A 12,782-nucleotide genomic window follows, 5' to 3' on the forward strand; every position below is an offset into this window, starting at 1 on the left:
TTTAGAAAGCCTCATAGAATATACCTTCCCTCATAAAAGGTGGTAAAGTGCTTAAAAAAATTAAATAACCCCTTAAGAATCTCAGTGATTCTATAAATACAGTCTAAAATCATTAACAAAGCTATGAGTTCTTCCAATACGGAAAACAATGAACTCTACGTTCTATTTCAGAACATCATTCCTTAGTCACATCGACCTGTCTCCAGAGGCAGGACAAGAGGAAGACGGAGACCCTAGAGGCCTGTGCAGACACACACAGGTGGCACACTCTGCAGTGTCCTCAGCACATTCTGCCGGGGCCTCAGCATCAAGTCAGCAGAGAGGCAGATGAAACCAGTGGTGGAAACTGAGAAAAATACCTGTAATGTGGAGCGCAGTCATTTAAACAGGCATTCAAGACAAAGCTTCTTCTGACTGAAAGTAGCACCTTTCATCTTGGGATGAAAAGGCCTCCATTTCCTAGGACAGAGCTCATCCCGATTTCTTTCTCAGATACTGCTGGAGGCTGACCAGGACTCAGCAGGCGAGGTCAGCCCCAGGCCACCCAAATCCCTGGTGAGAGCGGGGTCCTTCCTGAGATGCGCCTCTCTGTGATGGCGGCTCCACCAGAGGAACAGCTGTTGGTTTCCCAACCCTTCTCCTCTAAGAGCCGCTTCACTCAGAAGAAAGTGCTTCTCTATGGCAGGGTGAGCTGAGGGTCCCTCCACTGCCAATTTGACCTTATGCAAGGAAAAACACTTCCTAAAATTTCCAAGTCAAACTTTTCTCATAATAAAAGTGAGTTAACAGCCACATGAATTAATAGTTCCCCACTGTTATTTCAGATAAATGTTTACAGACTAATGATTTTCTAAGAACTGACATTTTTGTTGAAAGCCAGATGTATTCCATTCATAACATTACCAATAAGAGAGCCATCTCTTCAAGATTCAATAAAGTTTTCTCCTTCATTGAATGGGGTACTTTCATTACTAGCTAGAGAACTAAATAGAAGTTTCTGAAACCAACTTTCTTTGTTTCCCATCAAGCATATTATGTGGGTCATGTGAATGTGGCAAATCACGGTCTCACTACATAGACCTCAAGGCACAAAACTGGGCCAAAAATAAGTTTGCTCATCACTGATCCACTTGTGGCCCCACTTTATTTTATTGATTCACTCAATAATATAACGAATATCTATGAATTTACCACTGAACTTGAAAACTAGAACATCACCTTCCAGATTTTAATTTATCCCAACCTTACATCTCTAGCTAAGAATGACTACACTCTTACATTTTTTTCATTCTTTCTTTATTTTCATCAACTCCAGCAGTTGGATCTGTTTAAACTTTTGGTTTTAATCACTTCTTCAGAGGCATAGATACCTATGACAAGCAGAGCACAGTAAATAAAGCTGTACTGAGATCTAACACCAGCTAAGTTAAGGGCTCGGACTCAGCGGCACCTGAGCACATCAGATTCAAACTGGAATTTCCACAGAAATTTAAATTATGTCTCATCACTTAGGGATCAACAATATTATAAATGCTAAAGCTGCAAAAGTCAATGGCTTACTATACAAGTAAACGAGCTCTATGTATAAAGAGATTCTGTTTAATCTGATGAGGAACCCACAGCTTCTCTGAGATGAAGAGAAGGTGCCCCACCACTGACATGGTCTTTGGGCCGCTCCCCCTTGCAGTTTCAGACAGAGCACTTGGTTTCTACTGGTTTTACACAGCAGTGTTCTATGTAAGGTTTTTTTCCCTGTTTAATAGAAAGAGAAAACTCAAAAACTCACTGAGACTTTGAATATGTTCATATACTGCTATTACTATGAGTACTAATAAATAATAAGCATTGGGCTAGTTCTTTTGTTAAAAATTTTCCCAATCTTCAAGATATGATTATCATATAAACAATATTTTTTTAGAAAAAGGAAAAGGTATAAAATTTTAAAGACCTGATATCCAGCAATAAGACTGCCACTTTCTAGTTGCCAAAAATATATGGCACATCCATATTATGTAATTATAAATGTGAAATGAGAAAAAGACATTCTGAATATTATAATGCACTGTGAGAATGAAAGGGGAAATTATTGTTTTAATTAACTAGAAAGAAAATTTGGGTATAATTTAAATAAAAACTTCATTATATATATGTTCCGCTGAATCTGCTGTTTCCCATAATCCTTTTCTCTACCAGATTAGCATGAAAAAGGAGACACAGATATTGTTTAGACCTTAGCAACTAAAAATTTCTTTAATATGTTTTTACCTAGAAGTAAGCACTTTTTAAATTATAAAATGCTGTGTTCATATATAGTATGATTTTTTTTGTACTTGTATAACTATAAATTCATGTCCATGTCACCATAACCCTGAAAAATGAGAACATGTGTCCTGGGCCTCCCAGGAGAAGGTGATAAAGCCACAGTGACTCAGGAAGAATGCACTTGAGGTTGACTCCGTTAAGAGACAGGACCATAGACAGTTATATACAACTACACTAGTTTGCACTGCCTTTTTAGAAATGTGACTATAAATCATATGTTAGACCAGCTAAGAAAAAGTCCATCCTGAAAAAGAAAAATTTCAATGAGGACTTTAATATCTTAAATCTATCAATATTCACTGAATGTCAGTCACCTTTGGAAAAGCTGAGACAGAGAAGGAAAGTTGCCAACCACACCCTCAAGAAATTATCTAGTGTGGACCCAGGGCATACACCCACTGTGTTTTAAACAAAAAAGAGAAACCAAATAGAATGTGCTAAGTTGTACATCAGTCTTCTTAGTAGTAAGAAGCGATTACATAGAACGGAAATCCAGGGAAGGATTTTCACAGTGAGACAAAATCTGGGCCTTGAAATTACAGCTGACACAGGCCTAGAAGACCTGCAGACATGGCTTTCACTGGACACTGAGTGGAAACAGTAAAAAAAAAGTATGCTGAGATAGCTTTCCTGTTATCCTGACCCAATTTCTGTATCATACTTACTGCACCACACTATGTCTAGGGAATCACTGTCTATAAAAAAAGCAAGAACTGGATTACGTTAAAACTCAATGGAGGGACTTCCCTGGTGGCGCAATGGTTAAGAATCCTCCTGCCAATGCAGGGGACACGGGTTCGATCCCTGGTCTGGGAAGATCTCACATGCCGCGGAGCAACTAAGTCCATGTGCCACAACTACTTAGCCTGCACTCTAGAGCCCGTGAGCCACAACTGCTGAAGCCCGCACACCTAGAGCCCATGCACCACAACAAGAGAAACCACCGCAATGAGAAGCCCACGCACCGCAACAAAGAGTAGCCCCCGCTCGCCGCAACTAGAGAAAGCCCACGCACAGGAATGGAGACCCAACGCAGCCAAAAATAAAATTAAATAAATAAAAATTTAAAAAAAAAGATTTAAAAACTCAATGGAAATGATTACTTCACTGAAAAGCAGATCTCTATATTGACATCATATGCTAGAAACAGTTCTAAATAGAATTAGGTTTCACTCAAATGAAATTGCCAATATTTGATGGTTTTTAACCTAAGTGTTGATTTCATATGATTCAACCTTAGGAGGTGCTAATATCTTAGAACGTATCAAATGACATCATGATTCTTTTGAAAGGGAAGGAAGGAGCTGTTGCAGCAGAAGACAGCCATTCTGTGGAACATCAGGACTACTACAAGATCGGCCAGTCTCTTACGGAACATCAATGTCTGCTTGTTTTCTCTGAGTACGAGGGCGAGAGCAGCACAGGATTAGTGGAGAAGCCCTTTGTTTGAAGCTCACAGTGGATTATTCAAGTGACCCAAGGACCAAGAACTGGGGGTGGGAGGAGATATCTTAGAGAATAACCTGTGTAAACCCTTGATTTTTCCTATCAGAGTTCGGTGGCATAATGAAATGTAAACATCTTGTTTTTCATTTGTTAAAATGGATCATCATATTGCTTTGACCCAACTTTACAAAAATTACTTCAGAAAGGTTGTAAGTTTCCTGAAAATTCCTCAGGAAAAATTTTAAACTTGCACTTTTATAAGCAACTACCAAGACATCAAGAATATAAAGAACATCTCACAAGAAGTCAGTACTGTATAATGAAACTGTATGAAAGTTGGTAATTAAGCCTAATTGAAGGCTGCAGTGAACATATAGGTCTTTGTTCTCTTTAATTCTGGCACTGATGGGGAATTAAGGATAAGAGCTTAAGGCATATTTTAATCAGAGTCCAGATGCATAAGCCCCAGTGTTCTAAAAGCAATTTAAGTGAAATAAAAGAAGAGAATAGCCAAAAATATTCTAGATGCCTGCCGAGGGAAAACACCTATATTCTGAACATTTAACATATCTGATTGATCATATTTGGGATCACTTATTCACTGACTTCAAAAAGAGTTAAAACGGCAGATATTCTTATACCCAAGATCTGATTGAACTACTAAATGGTAGCAGAAAAAAAAACAAAACCCTTAAAAAATTAACTTGTGACATTAAACAACAATGTATTATCATATGCAAAAGCAATTAGAACATTCATACTAGAAAAGGTATAGTTCACTATCTCCACAGAATTCACTTTTATTTCTATATAGGAATGAAAGAGGAGGCAACAGAACAGAATAGATGTCATTTTAATAAAGATTATCAGTACTAAACCATACATTTCTGGTCTAATAACTCAATGAGCTAGTACTAGATTACATCATTATAATGTATACAGTATCATTATAGTCTTTTGGGTTTCCACTTTGGGAGATGGAGAGAGAAATATATATACTTTATTCACCAAGGTTCCATAGGAATATGATGAAAAAAGCAAAATCGTTTAGAGATGGAATACACAAGGAGGAAACTCATAGAAGACAGGGGCCTCATACTGAAGCTTGAAATAAAATAATGATTTGGAATGATAACCAGGAAAGATGGAATATAGTAGGAGTGTAACGAGGAATAGGAAGAACAAAAGTATAGAGAAAGGAAGAAATACGTTATGGAGTTGGGAACAGAATGTGTCTAACAAAATACAGGCAGACCTCGGAGACACTGCAGGTTCAGTTCCCAACCACCACACTAAAGCCAAGTATCACAGTAAAGCCAGTCGCATGAATTTTTCAGTTTCCCAGTGCATATAAAAGTTACATTTACACTATATTGTAGTCTGTTAAGTGTGCAATAGCATTATGTCTTAAAAAACAATACTCATACCTTAACTAAGAATACTTTATTGCTAAAAAATGCTAACCATCATCTGAGCCTTCAGAGTCACAGTAAGAGCATCAAAGATCACTGATCAGAGGTCACCATAACAAATATAATAATAATAAAAAGTTTGAAATCTTGTGAGAATTACCAAAATGTGACAAAGAGACAGGAAGTAAGCAAATGTTGCTGGAAAAATGGAGCTGATAGACTTGCTTGATGCAGGGTTGCCACAAACCTTCAATTTGTAAAAAGTACAATATTTGCAAAGCACAATAAAACAAGGTCTGCCTGTAAAACCAATGCCTAAACGGCTTACTTGCACTCAAGCTCCGCAACTGAATCGGGCAAGGTGACCGGCACTGAGGGAGAGAGGGAGCAGGCGAGGCAGGGAGAGCGGGTGAGGGTCTCCAGGAAAAGTCGCTGTGACCGGCTAATCCACTTGCCCACACTGCCCCGGGGCTGAACTCCACACTGACGGCTTGCTGGCTTCCTCTTCTGTACAGAGTAAAAGGTAAAGCTGGCACAGCATTCAAGGGTCTTTCCAGCCGGATTCCGACTCAGTTGCCCAGGCCCACCCTCACCCGTCCCGTGATCCCGCTAAAGGAAACACTCCCACGGGTGACCGTTTCCTAAACAGCGCACGGCTGGGATCTTAGCTCTTCATCTTCCCCTCTGCCCTCCCCCAGCCCCCGGGGGCACTGGAGCAGGACTCACCAAGCTCGAGCGTGCCTCACCGGAGGCCTCTGACCCTGCCCTCTGCTGGGAGGGCTCCGAATCTACGCTTCACTTAAAACACACCCCTTCAGAAAGGTCTTTCCTGACCACTCATCCTAAAGCAACACCCGGCCCAGACACTCTCTGGAATAGCACCCTACTGTGTTTTTGTCAGCGCCTCCTAATAAAATTCTCTTTTTCCTTTATGTGCATATTATCCCTCTACCCTTAGCCTCAGTCCATCAACCCTAAATTGAAGGGGCATGAGAACAGAGGGTGTATCATCTAACACGACATGCCATTTCAGTTTTGGAACACAGCAGTAATTGTAAATAGCAGATGTAGTGAATGTTTATTGGGAGAATAAATTAATGAATAAATTAGATGTCTTCATTAGCATCCCCCATAATACCTCTTAAGCAAGATTAATTGTTCCCGCTTCTAAAACTTTCTTTTGTGTCATTGTGTAGCTTTTCTTTTCACATATTATGGATAATTGCATAACCTACAATATCCTCTAAAAAACAAGAATCATATAATATCCATGTCTATTTAAATGCCCAGGAATAAAACACACAGAGATGAACGCTCAATAAAATACTAGCTTAAAATTAAAAAATGAATCTTAGAAAACAAAGAAAACAATCTTACATTTCTGTAATACACACATACTTCTAACACTTAGGCTTCCCCTACTGCTAACATGAAAATCTCCCCTAGAGAAGTAAACATGGAATTTTATCAGCACAGCTGTGATGCACTAAGAGCAGCAGTTACTTTTGACAGAGCAGAGAGCAAGGACCCTGGTATAAAAGTTAAGCAACCCTCCCTTCTTTGGCAGGGGAGTACACACCATGTCTGCTCAGCACACTTTAGGAGCAAGCATTCCTCAAAATAAGATAATCTCGAAAAATAAAAAGCACCATTAAAGCGCACTAAATTTTCATACAACAGGGCAAGGACAATTAAAAAAACGTCTCATAACAGGGCTGCACACTGCTCGACACAATGCCCCCAAACCACAGGGATGGAGACATGTCCTCCCAGACAAATACTGACCCTACTCCACAAAAATTCTCATTGCAAAACTTCCCTTGAATTATGTGAGCTTTGATTTACGTGAGGTTGTTAAAATATACCACTCACATAAAATGGGAATTTCCCATAAGGGAAAAAAAGATGAAACTAGAAATAACAGTAGTAAATAAAATGCATTCCATGAAGTCCACCCTGATTTCTAGAGATGAATTACAATTTTGGCACTGAGCTTCCCAGCAGTAAACATGAAGAAGAAAACTCAATTATACACACGATTTGCTAGTACTTAAGACCAAAATGACAAGTTGTTTCAGAAAGGCACAACTTTTCCTGGAAGAGAGACCAGAAAGACACTGTTCCCCCCAGGATCTCACCAGGAAAATACGACATGTGTTCAGGAGCTGCGCCCCTGAGCACAATCTTTACAATAAAGACACGCGTTTTATAAGGTTACTTCTTAAAACATTCTGAAATTTAAGTCATTATCATAAAAACTAAGCACAAAATCAGTCAAAATGTTATTGGAGGAAGAAAACAAAACCAATGCAAAGGAAAGCTGCTCTCTAGGGATGGGACTGATTGAAGGGTAAAACTGAAAGCACATTGAGAAATGAGTGTAAAGAATATTTATTCAGAACAGCAAACTAAATTATAGGACAAATATACAGAATCCAGATATTCCACATAGCTTTGCACTATGCAACTGAAGTAGGAGTAGGGCTACCATTGCTTCATGGAAACTGAGGGCCCCAATGAAGTTATGAGCGTGAAAAGTGGGTTTTCTATCCCCTCAGAGATGAGTCATGAGAACCATTTGTAACTAGGTCCAAACACCTCCCCAAAAAGTAAGTTGGAAACTTCAACAAACAAATGAGGAGCTGAGATCCCAATATTCTCACCAGTGATGCTAACTTTTGCTAACTTTCACCTGGAAAATTTATAAAGTAAGAATTAGAATATACCCATTTCAGTAAGAAAACATTTGTCATAAAGCAACCATAGAACATCCTAATTACCCATGTAATTTAGAAATACTACTCAAATGCTAACAAGATAACTTCAGTGGAAAATATATACTATCTCCTTATGTACCTTAATAAGTGGTCAGATTAAGTCAGTAAAATATAGAAGGGAGTTTTCTAAAAATAACAACCTTGGCTTTACATGAGTGATGTGACTTCTATCTATCTTTCCACATAGAAATAATTATTTAGCAGGGCTGCCTATTCAATCCAACTTTCTTATAATAAAATGATGTCAAATGATCATAGGATATTATTTACATACTAGATGCTGTCTACAGATGGAGAAATGGGAGAAGATAGAGGAAAGGGAGTCCTAAGCTCACGCAAAAGCAATAGTTAGTCACTGAAATACAACAACCTCCCACGCATTAAAATAAGCAATCCGAGATAGAATGAATTGAAATGTTTTTCCTCCATTTTGGCTCAACAGAGTTACTTCTTTTTTTTTTTTTTTTTTTTTAAATAATTATTTATTTATTTACTTATTTATTTATTTTTGGCTGTGTTGGGTCTTCGTTTCTGTGCGAGGGCTTTCCCCAGCTGCGGCAAGCGGGGGCCACTCCTCATCGCGGGAGTTACTTCTTATATAAATATTTTTTAAAGCAGAAGGGAGCCCATAGACACTTTATTTTTCCAAAATTGGGCCTCATTAAAGAAAAAAAAAAAATCACTAGCCATTGATTAAGAGAAGAACTGAGAGGGGAAACCGATAAGCGATAAGCAGTGGTGACAGGATAGCAGACCTGAGCCAGAAAACACAACGTGACTGACAAGTGTTATAAAGAACACTCTTCAGAGACGAGAAGGACATTCAACACGGAATGAAATATCTCAATGCATCCATGAGAATAAGCTACCTGTTTCAATGATAAAATAGAAAACAGAATTTACCTTACAGAAATTCACATGGAACAAATATTAAGGAAAATGGTTGATCCTTTAATAAAAGAAAGTATAAGCAATAACAACAACTTAGCCAAAAGGCAAGTTACTTATTTAAAATGGACAATAAAGTGACAACAGCAGGAGTTGATCTCACATTATGAATATAATCTCTTCTAATAGGAAAAATTTCAGTCTACCTAAATATATGTAATTCAGAGTTTTTAAAAAATGTATTATTCTCTCAACTAAAAGTAACCTAAGTTTCTAATGAACCCAAAGTATCACCGGCAAAGCTTCAATAACAACTGTGCACGTATATGTATATATGCTTTTCCCACGAATGTTTGGGTTTCGGATGACATTCTCATGCTTCAGCATGTATATGTGTAGCTGATTCACTTTGTTATAAAGCAGAAACTAACACACCATTGTAAAGTAACTATACTGCAATAAAGATGTGAAAGAAAGAAAGGAAGGAAGGAAGGAGGGAAAGAAAGAAAGCAAGAAAGAAGAAAGAAAGAAAGAAAGAAAGAAAGAAAGAAAGAAAGAAAGAAAGAAAGGGAAAGAAAAAGAAAGAAAGAAAGGAAGAAAGAAAGAAAAAGGGTGAGGCTTACATCTAAAATGAAAGACAGAAAACAATGATGATGCCTTCATACAATTTTTACCATATAAATAAAAAAGTTCTTGAGAAAGGAGATGAGATAGACTCCAAAAGACTTACACAACATCCTGTCCTATAGCAATGGCTCATAACAAATTAGAACCACTATCAGGGCTGCCAGTATTTCTATCCCACACTCAGACTACATAATATCTGGTATATGTAAAAATGAGGGGAAAAGATTTTATGATCAATAAGTTCAAAGATACTGTTAAAAGTAAGATGCCCAATCACAAGTTACAAATGTCTGATAAAGGAGAGAAGCCAACAAAAATATCAGGGCTCAGGAATCTGAAGGAGGCCTGGGGGAAACCCATTCACTTGAACAAAATCACTGGCCAGCCCTGAGCCTGCCCCCAGGGGCCTGAAGATACTCCACAGCTAGGTTGACAATAAGGCACAATCTGAGACTTAATATTCACAGACTCCTGCAAAAATTGCTTCATTGAAAAAATACTACGGTTTTAATCTAGATATTCATTAATAACTTGAAAACCTAGGTACATTATTTAGCTCTTAGATTCTCAGATATACACATCCAACTTAAAATCCTTTACTGGTAAAACTGGTTTGGGGAGCACATCAGCCTTCCATAGATACTGCCAGTGTAGACATTTCCTGATGTTGTCCCAGATACCACAAAAGCAATGTATCAGATCAGAAATTCTGAGTGAATCGTTTCCCCCTCCTCCTGTTTACACAGTCATTCAAAGCCCAGCTGATTTCCAAGCACTGAATTACAAATGCTATCTCTTTCTATTGTAATATGCACCTGGCTTTCACATAAGATATACTTATTATGGCTGTTTCAATTGTGATAACTGTGGATAAGCTCGTTTTCTAGATTTCTATTAGAGATTTCAGAGAGTCAGAAAGCTACTTTGGCTAACTATATTATAAAGAGAATTACTTACTTAAAATAAGGAATACTTTAGAATGAACTTGCAAATTAATTGGAGTCTATCATTTTGGAATGTGAACTGAACGTGGCTATATTTAGTTGTTTATATTTAAGTGTACAAGACTTCTAAAATATAGTAATATACTACCTTAAAACAAGTTCATGCAAATTTAGGGACAAAAAAGTATGTTCTTACACAAGCCATCACTTCAGGTGTTCACAGAGTCAAAAAATATATATTTGAAATTATCTACTTTTCTGTTGCTAATGACAGTCATGCTGACAAAATTCATTAGTTCATCAAACTATAGTGCAAGAATATGATTTATTTGTAATAAATTATCATTTTTGCATATATCAGTCAAAGCACAAGGCCTAAATACTTGCAAACAAAATGCATTATTAATTTAATTGTCACAGCCTATTTAGCTAACTTCTACTACTATTTGCTATAATATGCAATGCATAAGAGGGGAGAATCAAATTCAAAACATAAAAAGAATAAACTGATTATATTGTCCTAGAGAAATTAAAATATAGCAAGCTTGCAAAACTATGGCCAAGGCATTAATGTTTTAAGTAGGTAAGAAAAACATGTTTAACTTAATTTAGAGAACAGTTATGCCCAAAGAGATGGTTGAACATGCTGATAAAGAGTTTCTTTGTTTCCTGAGACTGTTAAAAGGCATCAATTCCCTCTCCAAGGAATGGAGGAAGGTAGACTGGAAGGAAGGAGCCTTTTGGTATTTACTGTGCTAGATTTTGCTACTTAAATCTTAGCCTTCTCCAGCTATGGATGTCTTTTGGAAAATTATGCTGCGGCTGAAGCACTGGCATTCCAACTCAGTATTTCTATCAGGAGGAGGGAATGCCCTATCTATCAACAGATATCATAAACAAGAGGTCCTCTGAAACACAGAATTTTTGGTAGGAAAAACAATTCAATCTAATGTTGAATGTAGATGAACTCTGCACTCGGACTACTTAGAAGGTAATAACCCAGAAGATGAGGGATACTTTCCCATTTGAGACTCATCTCCTGATTTGAGGACAAAAATCATGTAAAAGTTGGAGAAAAAGCTTACCATATCTCAAAGGGGAAAAAAGACATGCAATCTTTCTCCTGCCTCTTTTTAGCCTCTCTTTTTGTATTAGGGACTCAAATGAGTGAAAGCAACAGAGAGTTATCCTGGAATGCACAGGAAAAGGTAAATGGAAAAACCTATGAGTACAACTGGGATTTTCAAACTCCTAGCACCATATATAGGAGGTATCTACTGTTTTTAAGGTGCTTGGAGGATAAATATACGTATAAGATGTTGAATTTTTCATTAATATGAAACCATATGAACAGACATACTCAAATTTTTAAAATTCCTAAATAAAAAGCAAAAATGATACATTTGAGTTCAAAATGTATACAAGTTATATGGTAGGGAAATATTTTCTTTTTACTAATTATCTGAACTAGATTGTTTTCATTCAAATTTATTGTGTGAATAAAACACCCTAAGTACCTATATGTAAAGATTTCAATGTGAGATAATATAATCAGTACACAGAAGAGCACCAGAATTAGAAAAATAACAATTCTAACACTTATTAATGATGAGATATTGAAGAAATTGTTGTATATTCCTGCATCTGTCTTTAGTTCTATAATAGAATAATAACGCACCACTGATAAGGTCATGTAATGATTAATGAGATAATGCAAGTGAAAGCAACAAGAACACAATAACTACAAATGTTTTGTTTCTTAAATACTTACAAAACATAACTTCGACAGGTTCCAAATTACAGTTTAAATAATACAAAATCTTTTGAATTTCAAGAATAATGCATTCAGGATCTGTTCAACACATAAATTTTGTCTCAAGTTAAATATAATGTTACAAAGAAAACTATGAGAAAACAAAAGGCAGAAAGTAGGCATATGTAACATTCCAATATTCTGACACAGTAGTCACGTCCAAACTAAAATGCTAAAGAAAACAATATGCCACCAATAGAAAAGTCAAGTTAAATTCCTTGTAAACATAGAACATATTGATGAGTATTTTAAATTTTTAAAAAATTTATTAAACATTTACAAACATGGCAGAAGAAGCCCTAGGCTATAGAGTGATAGAACAAATTGCATCATGACTGACATTTCCAAATAGTATTTAAAACAAAAGTTTCTAGGAGTGTCTGTAGAATTTCAGATACCATCTTGGAGGATTTGGGGAAAGCTGAAAACCTACCAGGTCTTTGAAGGAGGTGAGAGTGCTTGCACTACTGCTGAGGGAGCTGCACATTTTAAAGATTTAGAGTTTCAGAAGTAGCCAGGCTCACCTGGTAGCTGACATTGCTGTACTTCAGTT

General features: G+C 37.0%; 1 protein-coding gene across 5 annotated transcripts in view; it reads right to left on the minus strand.

The window, feature by feature from the left end:
* The window catches only part of ZNF407 (zinc finger protein 407), a 517,289-nt gene that overhangs the window by 356,451 nt on the left and 148,056 nt on the right, over positions 1-12,782 (minus strand). The window lies entirely within an intron of this gene.

This window comes from Balaenoptera borealis (genome assembly GCF_965194805.1).
Source record: "Balaenoptera borealis genome assembly, chromosome: 14".
Classification (NCBI taxonomy): domain Eukaryota; kingdom Metazoa; phylum Chordata; class Mammalia; order Artiodactyla; family Balaenopteridae; genus Balaenoptera; species Balaenoptera borealis.